Source organism: Equus caballus, chromosome 18 (assembly GCF_041296265.1).
Source record: "Equus caballus isolate H_3958 breed thoroughbred chromosome 18, TB-T2T, whole genome shotgun sequence".
NCBI lineage: Eukaryota > Metazoa > Chordata > Mammalia > Perissodactyla > Equidae > Equus > Equus caballus.
Window position 1 is genome coordinate 58,299,325 of NC_091701.1, and position 14,996 is coordinate 58,314,320.

Consider the following 14,996-nt stretch of genomic DNA (forward strand, 5'->3'; position numbering starts at 1 on the left):
GTAAAAACCAAATTGTATTCATCTGGAGTTATGAAAGCAATAAAATGTGAAAGACAACTCACCACTATGATCATCAAGAAAACTGTTATTTCAGCCAACTGCCTCTGTAACATAATAGGTGCTTTATTATGTCAATGGATTATGTCATAATCCTTCACAATAAAACCTCATTTAAGGACCAGGTGACACTTGAAATTATTGCCTTAGTTTTTGACCTTTAGAAATATAAGCTTGATGGCCTATTTAGGTTATATCTTTGAGGCTTTCTAGTGGCTCTTCTTTATGTCCGATAACACAAACAAACAAAACACCTTATTCTTTAAAAGGAGAGTATGCCAAAGTCACGGAAAATCTGCATGGAGAAGCATTTGCAGAAGGAGATAAAATATCTATATATCCTATATCTTGAGGAAGTAGTTTCTTCTTATGCCATTATTATGTATGTCTGCTTTAGTGAGTATTGAAATAAAAAACTTAACGTATTATAAAAATCTATTAGATGGAGACAATATCAATTATACAACTCACGAAGATTTCTTTAAAGAAATTAAAATGAGTGGCATTTCGGATTTTCCAAACTCAGGTTTCTCTTTTTATTGCTTTCCCATCTTTGCTTCCCCTTATACTGACTAACTTTCTCTCTTGCCATGACAATTGTCAAGCAGCATCTCCTTCACTCCTTGTGCAAGATGACATGAGTGAAGCCATATTAAAACAGAGCCAGAGCTGCCATTCCAGAGGAATTGCCTTGCACATCTTGTTTTCTTTATTTTCCAAACTGGACCAAACTGCCACCATTTCAGTAAGAACAAGAATATCCCATCTGTAAGGACCGATGAACTTGGACTTTGCTGATGACCTGATTCCTAACCAATTGATGAAGTACAAGTCTAGCCTTTTGCCTGATGACCAAACATCAGGCCAATCTATGAAGTACGAACCTAGCCTTACCATATCTAGCACCAATGAACTCTTCTTTAATGCAACTTGCTTCATCCTCCCTTTTCCCCAAGAAAACCCTAAGCCCTTCTCTTGTAATCAGGATGCTATTTGGGTTTCTACCTGAATCTGTGCGTCCCGAATTGCAAATTCTTTGATCCCAAATAAATGCTTTGTTTCTTAAACTAGTTTCTGTTTTTGTAGGCTGACATGTGGGGCCTTCAGAAAGTGGGACCTGAAGCGATCTCACCTTCCCAGACGGGCGTCCCCTGGAAACGGGTTCAGTACAAACACGAGCCCCCTTGTGTGCTTAGACGCTTCCACAGACAGCCAACTCCTCCGATTCTGGGACCTGTTCAGGCTTGATCTCCCTCTCTTTGGTTGAGGTCAGTGCCTTTTTTGGGGGGATGGGGGAGGTAAGTGCCCAGGAGACTACTGTCTCAGTGCCCACATGATGGCCCTTACCTCGGTGGTGGTGGTGGGGATCTCCCTTAGCAGTTTTCCCTGGCCAGTGAGTGCTCTAACCAAATTAAGAGATTTCCCTATTGTCATTTTTGTTTGCGTGCTTTTCTTTACCAGGTGACTTCCATTTTCTAAAATTCCTCCAGAAGTTCCTCGCACGGGAACTCCAGCTGGTTTTATATTTAAAACTATGGTCCTTCTTCTTGTAAATTTCTGTCCCAGTAGACCAGTAATACTAAAGATAATTTAAAATTACAGTGGCCATTTTGAGGCTCCTTTGAGTTTCCAAAACTTGTCTTTTTGTGCACTAGATTTGAGAACTATGGAGCAGACAAATTACATGCAATCTTTAATTTCTAAAGAGTCAGGCACACCTCCTTCCAGCACACTTGCTTAAAACTATGGTCTCGGAAGCTGTAAATATTTACAAAGAACAGCAAAATCTTAATAAGCTTTTTTTGTGTCCTGAGAGCTTGGCTTGGTAACCATCAGTTTGGGGACTGCAAAATAGGGTTGGATAGAAATGCGGGTTGCACCCCATTTGTGGTCAGTTACAGCTGGACGGAAATGTGAGTTAACTCCATTTGCAGCTAGGGTCCTACCAAACTGCCACCAGCCTCAGGGGAATTACATTGGCCATTAGAAGGAACATTCCAATTAGATAAGATCACTTAAGAAATGCACTTAAAAGTAAAGGCTTCAGCGGCCTGCCCCTTGGTGTAGTGGTTGAGTCTTGCTCAACCAGTGGAGCGGAGTTGTGCTCCACTCCAGTGGACAATGGCTCCCAGGTTCGGATCTCGGATGTGTACCTAGACCACTCGTCAAGCCATGCTGTGGTGGTGACCCACATACAAAATAGAGGAAGACTGGTACAGATGTTAACTCATGGCTAATCTTCTTCAAGCAAAAAAAGAGGAAGATTGGCAACAGATGTTACCTCAGAGTGAATCTTTCTCACCAAAAAAAAGTAAAGTCTTCAAAGTTCCAAAATAACTTTATTGAAAGCTTCATTGCAAAAAGCTAATGAAAAAACAGATATAAAACATACCTAAAAGAAAAGACTATATAAAAGTCTGTTAAGTTAGTGGCTTTATAGACAGCACTATATCAACCTTTGAAGAAGAGCTCTGTATGAGCCCTTCCCAGAGTTAACGAGATTCTGAGACGTTTTCTGGTAAACTGCGACATTATTCCCTTAAACAGTCAAGGAGAAAACAAAATTAAAAATTAATGGAGTTGTTTAATACTGCCAGGAATATTTACTGTTTGTTCCAGCTGAAACCTGAAGAGACATTTGAAAGGATTTAATAACTTATGATCAGAAATTTGGCCAAATTTGAAGCTGATATTCAGAGCCTGATAGGAATATTTTTATAAGCCTTCTTCCCTAAGTTAAAGTAAAACTGTGTACCCAGAGGAAAAGAAGCAAATTAGGGATGATGTAGTTGGACAGGTAGATCAAAGATGATAGTTAGAACCCAATTTCTGAAGAATTGAGAGTAACTGTCCTTATCTTACAAATCTTTGCAAAACTGGATATGCAACTCTAGAGGCAGTTCACATTTCACCCATTCTCTTTCACAAATTCCCAAAACCTCCCCTATAGCTTGTAACCTCTCCAGGGGAACTGTAATTCAGACCATCACCAATTCCTAAGACTGAAGGAGAAAAAAAGGAAAAAAGAAAAAAATGGCTGTAGAAGAGCCCTTGCCCCAAATCTAGCATCTTAAGTGTCTTCTCCACGAATATTAGTAGAAAAAAAGCTTTAGCCATCTAAGCAGATAACCTGAATTTGTTCCATCTGCCAGAACCAAAATTTGGATTCAATTACAACTAGTGAACTTTGTGTTACTGTACCTGATTCATGGCAGTAATTTTAAAACATTAGTAATGGGGTCTCTATGTATGCATGTCTATATATGTGTATAGTGTATACTATATATATATGTGATATTTTTCTACCTCTGAATGGTATAATTTCTAAAAGAGCTCTATTTAATTGCCTTAAAATAGGCAGTTATATAAATTGTTTCTAAATATAATAGAAATGAACCCAAATGAATTTCATGACCATGTGATTTAGGAAAATATTTGGTATTAAAGCTAATTTAAGTTTGTTATCTTTAGAGTTATAAGCATTATATATAAAACTTCGGTTCTACCTAGGTTTACCAAAACCCAAACAAATTTAGTTATCTCTGTTACAAAATTTGGCAGCAAAAAAAAATTGATGGCTGACTTTGTCTAATGACTCATAAAGTTTTTGTAGGTAATCTAAATATAATTATTGGAAACAGTAAAACTAAGACATAAGACTAAAGAGTTTTTAGATGAACATTTTAACAATAATTACGTGTTATGGTATATGTATTTAAAAATAACTTGAAAATCTTTAGGTAACTTGAAACCTTAGAGTTTTGCTAAATTAAGTTAAATGATGGAAATTCATTCAGTAGCTAAATCATTTCCAATAAGATAAAATTTTAGACATTATTACTAAACCTAGGTTTATCTACTTTTTGCTTCTTTTTACAAAAAGTTAAAATATTTGGGTTTATTAATAAACATGCTTTGTTCCATGCTGAAAAATATTTTACGAGAAAGCACATTTCTTAGAAGTGTTTACAAGTCTGCCAATCCACAGCATGCTAAAATAAAAGACAATTCATAATTATTTCTTAGTTTTCACTAAAAATTAAGGCTTCTAAGAGTTAAGAATTCTAATTAATATATGTGATTAAAGCTACTAAAAATTAATAAAGGAAACATCTCTACATACAAGAAAAGTAAGATGTGTGTTTTCGGTAAACAAGGATAAGGAATGGAGATATTTTTGTTTGTTTGTTTTGTTAAGAAAGTAAATTGTCCTAAAGTACTAGGAAAGAGAGAAGGCATGGGACAAATTCTGAATGTCAAAAGGAAAATTATGGAAAGTTTGTGGAAGAAGAACCCTGAGAAAAGAGTTTTGAGCTTGGTCAAGTCGGCTAAGATTGAAATTAATTAAGTAAATGAGGTTGTCTTTTTTTTTTTTTAACTGAGGTAACATTGGCTTATAACATTATATAAATTTCAGGTGTACATCACTATATTTTGATTTCTGTGTAGATTACACTATGTTCACCACCCAAAGGCTAATTACCATCCATCACCATACACATGTGCCCTATTACCCCTTTCACCCTCCTCCCTGCCCCCTTTCCCTCTGGTAACCACCAATCTATTCTCTGTGTCTATGTATTTGCTTGTTATTGTTGTTGTTTTTATCTTTCAATTATGAGTGAAGTCATATACTATTTGACTTTCTCCATATGACTTATTTCACTTAGCATAATACCCTTAAGTTCCATCCATGTCGCAAATAGCAAGATTTTATCTTTTTTATGGTTGAGTGGTATTCCATTGTGTGTAATAAACATCTTCTTTATTCATCCATCCATTGATGGGCACTTAGGTTGTTTCCAAGTCTTGGCTATTGTGAGTAATGCTGCAATGAACATAGGGGTGTAAGTATCTTTTCACATTCATATTTTCAAGTTCTTTGGATAAATACCCAGATCATATGGTAGTTCTATCCTTAATTTTTTGAGGGATCTCCATACTGTTTTCCATAGTACTTGCACCAGTTTACATTCCCAACAGTAGTGTATGAGGGTTCCCTTTTCTCCACATCCTCTCCAACACTTGTTATTTCTTGTCTTGTTAATTATAGCCATTCTGATGGGCATGCGGTAATATCTCATTGTAGTTTTGATTTGCATTTCCTTATTAATTAGCGATGTTGAACGTCTTTTCATGTGCCTGTTGGCTATTTGTATATGTTCTTTAGGGAAATGCCTGTTCAGATCTTTCGCCCATTTTTGAATTGGGTTTTTTTGTTGTTGTTGTTCAGTTGTATGAGTTCTTTATATATTTTGGATATCAGCTCCTTATCAGAGGTATGATTTGCAAATATCTTCACTGAATTGTTAGGTTGTCTTTTGGTTTTGCTGATGGTTTCCTTTGCTCTGCAGAAGGTTTTTAGTTTGGTGTAGTCCCATTTGTTTAATTTTTTCTTTTGTTTCCCTTGCCTGGTGAGACATGGTATTCAAAAAGATACTGCTAAGACTATCTATGTTTTCTTCTAGAAGTTTTATGGTTTCAGGTCTTACATTTGAGTCTTTAATCCACTTTGAGTTAATTTTTGTGTATGGTGTAAGATAATGGTCTGCTTTTATTCTTTTGCATGTGGCTGTCCAGTTTTGTCGACAGCATTTATTGAAGAGACTTTCCTTTCTCCATTGTATGTTCATAGCTCCCTTGTTGAAAATTAGCTGTCCATGGATGTGTGGGTTTATTTCTGGGCTCTCAATTCTGTTCCATTGACCTGTGGGTCTGTTTTTGTGCCAGTACCATGCTGTTTTGATTACTACAGGTTTGTAGTGTATTTGAAATCAGGGAGTGTGATACCTCCATCTTTGTTCTTTTTTCTCAGGATTCCTTTGGCTATTTGCAGTCTTTTGTTGTTCCATATAAATTTTAGGATTCTTTGTTCCACCTCTGTGAAAAATGTCATTGGGACTTTGATAGGGATTGCATTGAATTTGTAGATTGCTTTAGGCAGTATGGACATTTTATCTATGTTAATCCTTCCAATCCATAGCATGGAATATCTTTCCATTTCTCTAAATGAGTTTTAATATCAAGAGTAAGCTGGTACAAAATTAGAACTTGGTTTTCCCTCTCTCTTAAAAGGATAGTTTTCTTGGGCATTTAGTCTGCTCTTGATAAAGAGATTATGAAAGATTTTTTCTTCACCTTTGAGTAGTCTACCAAAAATGCAAGATTTTATATTTTATCAAAATAAGTTTCCTGTATTGCTTTTAAAAGGTTTTTAATCATAAGAGATGAGGTTTTTCTTACAACTATACAAATTTCTGTATTTGCCAAAAATCTTTACTTGTCACCTTGGTTAAATGGATAGCTAAGCATTGTTTCACAGTGATCTGTGATCCTATTTAGTCAAGTGTCCAAACTTTTTGATATTTTTGACAAACTTCCCAAAATTCAAATCCTAAATAAAGTTTTTCTTTTGACCTGAAAGTAGCAGATTTTCCAGTGGGCCCCTGGGACTTCTCAAAGAATTTGATGTTTTACAAAAAGGGAAATATTAAACTAATAAGGTTTATTTGGTATGTTAAACTGCATGGGAAGCATTGTCAAATAAGTGATTCTAAGACTTCCTTTTTGGATATCCTTGCACACATATATGTTATTGATGTGTTCTAAAAATTATATAAAATTCTTAAAAATCTGATATGTCCTGGTATAATTCTAGTCATTATCTTAAAATGTTGGTTATAGAAATAAAGGAATAAATTTCTTTGTCACTTGCATTGCGATCAGATCTTTAACCATGCCATTTTAAGCTTTTTGCCATTTACAGATAGTTATTATTTTACTCTGATGTTTTTGCAAATGTGTTTAATCTTCAGAGAGATTCATGGCAAGGCCTCTGACACTCACTCTAGAAATCAGTTTTATGATAAACTTTCAGATCATAAAACAGAACTGGGTAAGAAATTACAGAACTCTAATGCAGAAACTGATGGCTTCATAAAACTGCTAACAAAAGATCAAGATCAAGAATTGATAATACACACGACTACATGACCCAAAGAGGATGCTCTAATGTTTTATTTTTCCAGATTTAAAGAAACATTTTCTCTTAAGCTATCAACAATCTGGTAAGATATACTTTTCTGAACAAAGATGAGACATTTACTTTTTCTCCCCACCTGATCTCTCCAAAATTCAGAAACTCCCAGTGAATATTTTTATTTTCACTTATACAATCAGTCCAAGTTTTTAATATAAACAAATTAGTTTTACTATAATTATCTTTGGTAAAAAAAATGAAGGTAATTGTGGAGGGAAAAATTATGTTGCACTTTTGTAGATGTTGGATTCTAGTCCTGTTGCCTTTGAGGTTGGGACTGGCCTCACTGGGCCTAAGTTACTGCCTTTGATCTAGCTGACAGCTCACAGTGGCCTGTTGGGAAAACAGGAACTGACTTCACATGGGATGGTCACTGACAGATCAGTGTCTGTTGGTATATAACCTTCTGCTGATCCCTTGTTGTCTTACGCTAGTATGACAAGCTACGGTCATATCTTGTGCTTGAGCCTATCATCAACGGGTTAAAGGAGCTTTCCTGAGTTCCAATTTAAAGGATCCTGTTGGTCACAGTCTAGAGACTGGTGACTGGGTATTCTGGAAGTGACATTATAAGAAGACAGCCCTCTACCCCTATCATAAAGGACCTTACCAAGTGCTCCTGACCACTGACACTGCTGCAGAACTAGAAGGCATTTAACCTTGGAGCTACATCTCACAGCTAAAGAAGGTTCCACCTGACATCCAGTCCTGTACAAATACTGGAGGCTTCCAAATCAAATTGACTAGGAAGAGAAGCAACTGACATCTGAGGCAAACAGCTTTCTCAAGATAGCTGGACCAGGCCTATATACCTTTCACTTGCTGTTGCTTCTTAATTTACTTTTTCCCTCTCTTTCTTGGGAAGACAATACTCTTATCTGCATCTCCAAATCTATTAAAAAAGGGGGAAATCTTTCTGTCAGGTTTGTCATCAGAAGCCTCATAGTGTACATGAGTCTAGAAAATCATTTAGTACACTTAATTACCAATCTCTACTCCATTCCTCCCCTAATTCATTGTGCTAAGTGTCTAGAACTTTTCACCTAACCAATTAAACTTCCAGAGATTTAAGGGGTAACATTTGTAACTCTTCTAAATACCTCTTGTTTTACTCGAGTAAACACCTTTGGCAAGGTAGACAGAACTAGACAGAATTTGGGCACAAGCCAAATGGTTAAATGCAGTGCCCACTGACATCCTGTGGTTCTTTGATCTCTTTAGCTAGCTGCCCTCACGCATTGCCTGGTTCTGACCTATTCTCCAATTTGGACTTAGCGTTTTGTTTGTTATTATAGGAATTCTCATTGTTGTAAAACTTTGTCTCCTTTACATAGCTGGACATTATAAAAATACCACTTGGATAATGGTCACACAGCACTTTGAAATGATTACTAAGGCTTATGAAACTTCGCATGAGAAACTTCAAGGAACTGCAGAAGATGCTTGCCCTCAAAAGAACTTGACAGTAGTGCCTTTTTCTGCTCTATAACTCTTGTTGCTCAAATGTGGCCTGAAGGCTCCTAAGGAAACCATTTTCCCTCCTACGTGGGACACAACATACCAGGAATGACCTTCCTGGCGACAAGGGCCCAATGATTCTTTGATGGCTGATCAGCAATGCTTTCCAGTGTTTTATCAGCAATGCGTTTAGAGAAAGATCTTGGTCAAAAGGGGAAAAATGTGAAAGATGACATGAGCGGAGCCATATGAAAATGGAGCCAGAGCTGCCATTCCAGAGGAATTGCCTTGCATGTCTTGTTTTCTTTATTTTCCAAACTGGACCAAACCGCCAACACTCCAAGAAGTCAGTAGGGACAAGAATATCCTGTCTGTAACGACTGATGAAATTGGACTTTGCTGATGACCTGACTGCTAACCAATTAATGAAGTACAAATCTAGCCTTTTGCCTGATGATCGAACCTCAGGCCAATCTATGAAGTACAAACCTAGCACCAAACTCTTCTTTGATACAACTCACTTCATCCTCCCTTCTCCTCACAAAAACCCTAAGCCTCTTTCCTGTAATCAGAACACTATTTGGGTTTCTACCTGAATCTGTGCTTCCCAAATTGCAGTTCTTTGATTCCAAATGAACACTTTACCTCTTAAACTGGTTTCTTTTCTTGTAGGTTGACACCCCTACCTCATCATTTCCATTCTTTTAACAGTCTGCCACGTGAGGAAAACAAATTTACCAAGAGATCATCAAGTATGGTCAGTGAGAGGGGGCTATGTGAATAGGGGATGTGACTGATAAAGGGTTTTGATTCTGAAAAGGTCACACAATAATAATAACAGAGATAAGATTTTTATAGTGCGTATTATGTTCCAGACACTATCCTAAGTATATTACATATATGTGTACCCACGTATATACACATATAAATATACATACTTATTTGTATATATACTCATTTTATACATACTAACCAAATAAACAAGGTGCTGTTACTAGCCCCATTTACAGATGAGAAACTGAGGCACAAAGAGGTTAAGCCCAACTTCATACAGCTTGTACATGGAGGAGCCAGGATTCAAACTCGGTCAATTTGACTACTGAACTCTCTTCTTTACTATGGTGCTGGGGTCACCAAATTGCACACCTGAAAACACTTCAGTTACATAGATACATTCTCTAGCTGCAGACAGAAGCATTTTACCATCAAACTAAAAGATTGAAAATGTTGGATCTCCTTTGTAGCTGGGAATTAGAGGAAACTTTTATTTGACCTTAATGTAGTATCTGATACTAAAATAACTAAAATATGTAAGAGTTTTAATGCTCTATAAGACCCGCTTCTAGAGTGTATTTATCTATGAATAATCCTCCCCAAATAATAGTATTATTTAATTCAATGAATAATTGTGGGGCACCAACTGTATAAGGCACAGTGCTGACAGCTATAGGGATTACAAATGAGTCAGAAAGAATTTATTTTGCTTACTAAGAAAAGATAAGAAAATAATAACAACTACTAGTACCATTTAATGAGAATATTATTTATGCCAGCTACTGTGCTAAGTGATTTGTGTCCCTTATTTTATTAAATTATAATACAAATCTATGAGGTTTATATTATTATCCCCATTTTAGAGATGAGAAAGATGAGGCTTAGAGAGATTAAGGTCACTTAGTATGTGGTGGGGCCTGGGTCCAAACTCCTCTTCATCTGATTCTAAAGCCCTTGTTACCATTTCAAAAAGTAGGTTGCATGTAAAGTTGCTACATGAAAAAGATTCTGTCATCAAATACGTATAGAAAATGCTGGCTTCAATGAAGTTTAAAATGGGTCTTTTCTGCAGACATCTTGGAGCTTTTAATATACTAATGGGTGCTAGGAATGTCTAGGCAGATATAATTTCTACTCTCAACTTCTTGAGCACGAATCGTCTTTTCTATTTTCATCGCACAGCTTCTGGGACGGCCATGACTTTAGGCAATGGTGTTCTACCCACATTAAAAGCATCAGTTCAGGAGAAAGCTGATGAATTCCGGGTCCAACACTTTCTTGTTGTGTAACCTTGAACAAGTGATTTTACCTCTTTATATAGCTATTTTCTTGTCTATAAGTTGGGCAAAATAAGAGTATCTACATCACAGGACTGGTAGGAGAATTTAATTGAGATTTTTCTATGCAAAGTGCTTTAAGCCCGTGCCTGACACCGAGCAAGTGTTCAATAAAGTTCAGTTGCTGTAGTTGTGAACTATTCCTACTCCTCTTACACTATGCCATATCCCTGAGGGCAGAGATAGTTAGATCCAGTAACGCTTATAAAAGACAGGATGTGTCAGGGATCATATACTATCAAAAAATGTTAAGGAGGTTCAAAAGAGAGAGAAATTGCATATGGTTAGGAGTTAGGCTCATAAATATTTTAATAAAGCAGCTCTCTCATAAGCCTTGAGGAATGGTTGTATTTTGAGAGGTGGGTTTCGGAGAATGGTGACGAGAACTGCATAAACAAAAAGCGTAGGAAGACAGAAGGTGTTAAAATTCTAAACTTTTTGAGTCATTGAAAGTACTCAGTGTTTCTGGATTAGAAGGTGAAACAATAAAGAGAAAGCTTCACATCTTTGCGGCCTTGGAGTATGCAAAGATTTCTTAAACGGGAAACAAAAGTGCCAAACATAAAAGAAAAAAATTCATAAATATACTCTATGAAGAATAAGAATGCAAGAATAAGACACTATCAAGGGAATGAAAAGGGCATCCATGGAGTGGGAGATGATATTCGTAATATATATATACTGACAAAGTACTTGAATCTAGTATAAAGAACTCCTACAGATCAACAAGAAAAAGATTAACACGGTAGAAAAATTGGACAAAAAACTTTAATGGACACTTCACAAAAGGAGATACTAAAGTGGCCTGTAAACATTTGAAAAAGTGCTTGACTTCATTAGTGATTAGGGATATGCAAGTTAAAACTACAACGAGCTATTACCACATACCCACCAGAATGGTTACAATGAAGAAAGATGAAGATTAACAAGTGTTGACAAGGATATGGAGCAATTAGAACTCTTATCTGAAGTGTAAATTGTTATAACTACTTTGAAAAACTATTTAGTAATATCTACTAAAACTGAATATATACATACCCTATGACTCAGCAATTCCACTTCTAAGTATATACCTAACAGGAATAGATGCATTAGAATGTTCATTGCAATACTCTTTATAATAGCCCCAAACTGGAAATTAGCTAATTAACCCATCAATGTAGAAAGAATAAATAATTTTGGTATCTTCATACAATAAAACATTCACATAATAGAATACAGCAATGATAATAAATGATACATAATTACATGCAACAAATAGACCTTGCAAATGTAATTTTGAGTAAAAGAACTAAAATAAAGGATACAGTACAAAATCAGGCGAAACTAATCTGTGCTGTTAGGATCGTGGCTGTGCTTGTAGGAAAGGTGGGGTAGGGGGGTGCAGTGACTGGAGGGGAGCATGGGAAGGCTTCTAGAGTGCTGGAGTTTTCTTTTACTTGATCTTAGTATCAGTTACACAGGTATTACGTTTGTGGACATTCATTCAACTGTACACTTTGCACTTTCCTGTATATTTTAATAGAAATTTTTTAAAAGTAATGCGTTCAACGCTATTAATTTTAGTAAACTATTTTGACAAATACAGGCGAAATTCTCCAATAAGAAGGGCATCTTCAAATACTGTCAAGTTTGTATATTTTTAGGATGAATATGATGTTTTTTGAGTTCTTTTTTCCACTGCCAGCTTGATTTTGCTCAAAATGATTCATGAGAAAATAAAAGTTCCCTTTAATGCTAATACTTCCTTGCTGAATTTTGGAAGTGGGCAGAGGAGACTGACATAGAATCTGGTGATGCCAAAGAGAAAAATGTGTATCTAGAAATCTGAGTCTATAAAATCTTAACAGTTGGTGGGTCTGTGCCTAAATCTCCCTTGGGGCACTTAGGGTTCCCTCCAAAAACTCCAACAGCAGGATCCTGGCAGAATGCTGCATTTAAAAATAAATCCTTCTGAGTACCACACTAAAGTTTATAAGCAATAATGAAGTGCCGCGTCAAAACACAGCAGTGGAGCCACATCGTGATGATTTTTAAGCCACAACGTCCTTTGGGTTTAGTAGTAATATGCCAGCTTTTACACAAAACCATGAGTCTTTCACTAAGATGCAATGGATGGCTTTTTGGAAGTGTGACAATAGAATACATACAGCCAAGTGGAAATTCACTTATATCTGAATATCTTGCCCATGCACTGAGTTTCTTATATTTAAATGTTGAAAAAAACGGGTAAGATTTATTTACTATACAGTACAAAACATAGTTTGGTTAAACATGTGACATACTTCATTAGTGGCATTCTTTTTTAAAGCAGCATTGAAAAATCTGAGAATTTCAGAATTTAAGTAAAGAAGACAATTGGTTCTCACACACACACACACAAAGCCTTGAGGACTACTTGTCTTCTTTTAAGCTGAATTTAAAACAGTTTTGCTCTGTTATAGTTTTTCCTCTTGTAACCTGATAGTGTTAAGCATGCAAGAAAGAAAACTCAAAGAAGGGAAAACAGGGTTCTGACAAATGCTTTGTCAAGCTTTTTGAAATAGTTTTTAATACACCTGACTTATCAAAAGGGAATGTCATGTGCTTAGCTCCTGAATTACTAAGTCTTTAGAGAAGCCAAAATTATCTCCAGACAGAGCTTTACTAAAATTGTCTGAGGTCGAGAATGGACTGGAAGGTCACGGTAACCTGACGAAAGTTTCTGGCAAAAAGACCCAGGGAGATGGTCTTGAGCTACATTTGCCCAGTGACTCCTGTCTGTGGCATCAAGATGCTTCCACGAGGTCTGTTTCTGTTACAAACAGAGGACCTATTTGTTGTCCCCTTAGTGCTCTAGGGACGTAGGTCCTAATGGCGGCATAGAACTACGACTTATCTTAGAAACCTTCCCAAAAGTACAGACTTTCCTAAGAAAGGCAACTACTATGTTTCTCAAGCCACTGAATATTTCTAGAGGAATTATATTTCATAAAATTTTAGAGGTAAACATAATTTAGGAATCTACCCTTCATTTTATGTGAGAAAAATGGGATGAGGAGAACTTCATCCAGCATGGTACCTGACTGACGCAGGGATCAAGCCTGGAGCTTCTTGCCCAGGGACACTGTTTCCAGTAGCCAAGTCTGTACAACCAAAGATGTGTAAGAGTCATATATTGTAATCGTTATCTTCTTTAGAAATTTAAATAGGCTAGTATTTGGTCCGTTTTCTTTTTATATTTTGACTGAAATTTAGAAGTATTCATTTTTAAATGAGATTTTAATTTTAGAGTTTTATTAATATGAATAATGGAAGAAAAATTAAATGAAAGAGAAAAGCCCGTGTGGCCAAGAGCCAACATTTCTTTCCATTTTAAAGAACAGCAGAGGATTGATTGCAACACCTCATTTTAAATAATTCTTTTAATATTCTCAACGGGAAAAAAAGAGAATGATGAACCCCATTAAAACTATGCTTTTAGCCATACTGTTTGGATCAATATAACTAATTCAAATAGCCTCCTAGCAGGAGGCACACTCACATTTCTGTTGGTGGTTTTTATACTGAGGTACTATCAGGACTGCAGTAAAAATGCTATCTGAAGACACATTTTTCCAAGCAACGACAACTGACCTTCCATTGGGGCAGATCAAAGCCGCAGGGCCACTGGGGTCTCTGGCTCTGTCTTTAGGCCTCTCCTCTGCGGCTCACACAAACGGCCGGGCTGAAGGGGCCACATACAGCAACTCCGGAGGTCAAGGCACCCAGCTGCTGCTAGAAATTCTAGCTCCGGGACACAAAATGTTTTTTGCCCCCTGGTTTCAGAAAATTTCAATTCTTGTATTCAGTGTTTTGGCTATTTGCATTTAAGAACCAAAAGGAAAAAAAAGAAAAAAAAGGAATAGTGGTTTACTTAATGGTTTTTTTAAAAAGACATTTTTCCCTGCAAGCTTGCTCAATTTAAAGAAAGAGAGTTCATATTTGCTCTGCTAGTGCTCTGTACTCCCACCCTGGGAGAGAAAAGAGATTTCTTTTGCTTAAATATTAACCAAACATTTCAAAGCTATTCAAAAACTATTGTCCAGGCTAAAAAAAAAAAAAAAAAGCAATAGGCTTCTAGAAAGCACAAGCTGGGAAGAAATAGAAACAGTAAAAACTGTGCTGTAACCCTTTTTCCTTTTTGCACAAGTATCCCATGGCCACTATAATTTTAATGCATTATAGAGTGTTCGGGGAAAATTCTAGTGGAGTATTGTAATCATGGTGAGCATCATAGAAGAGGCCACTCTTGGTTCTCCATCAGCCAAGAAACAATTTCCACCCAGGAGCAGTAGAGATGGCTCCCAACT

At 36.4% G+C, this 14,996-nt stretch overlaps 1 protein-coding gene across 29 annotated transcripts in view; it reads right to left on the reverse strand.

Annotated features, from left to right (window-relative positions):
* ZNF385B (zinc finger protein 385B) overlaps positions 1-14,996 on the reverse strand; it is a 383,440-nt gene that overhangs the window by 85,501 nt on the left and 282,943 nt on the right. The window contains exon 1 of one of the 29 annotated variants that reach the window (XM_070241368.1): positions 63-99. The exons of 27 other annotated variants lie outside the window; for them this stretch is intronic. The gene's annotated coding sequence lies outside the window, so the exon portion shown is untranslated. Of the gene's footprint in view, positions 1-62; positions 100-14,996 lie in introns of those variants that run through there. One more of the 29 variants, XM_023622137.2, reaches the window with a different exon arrangement.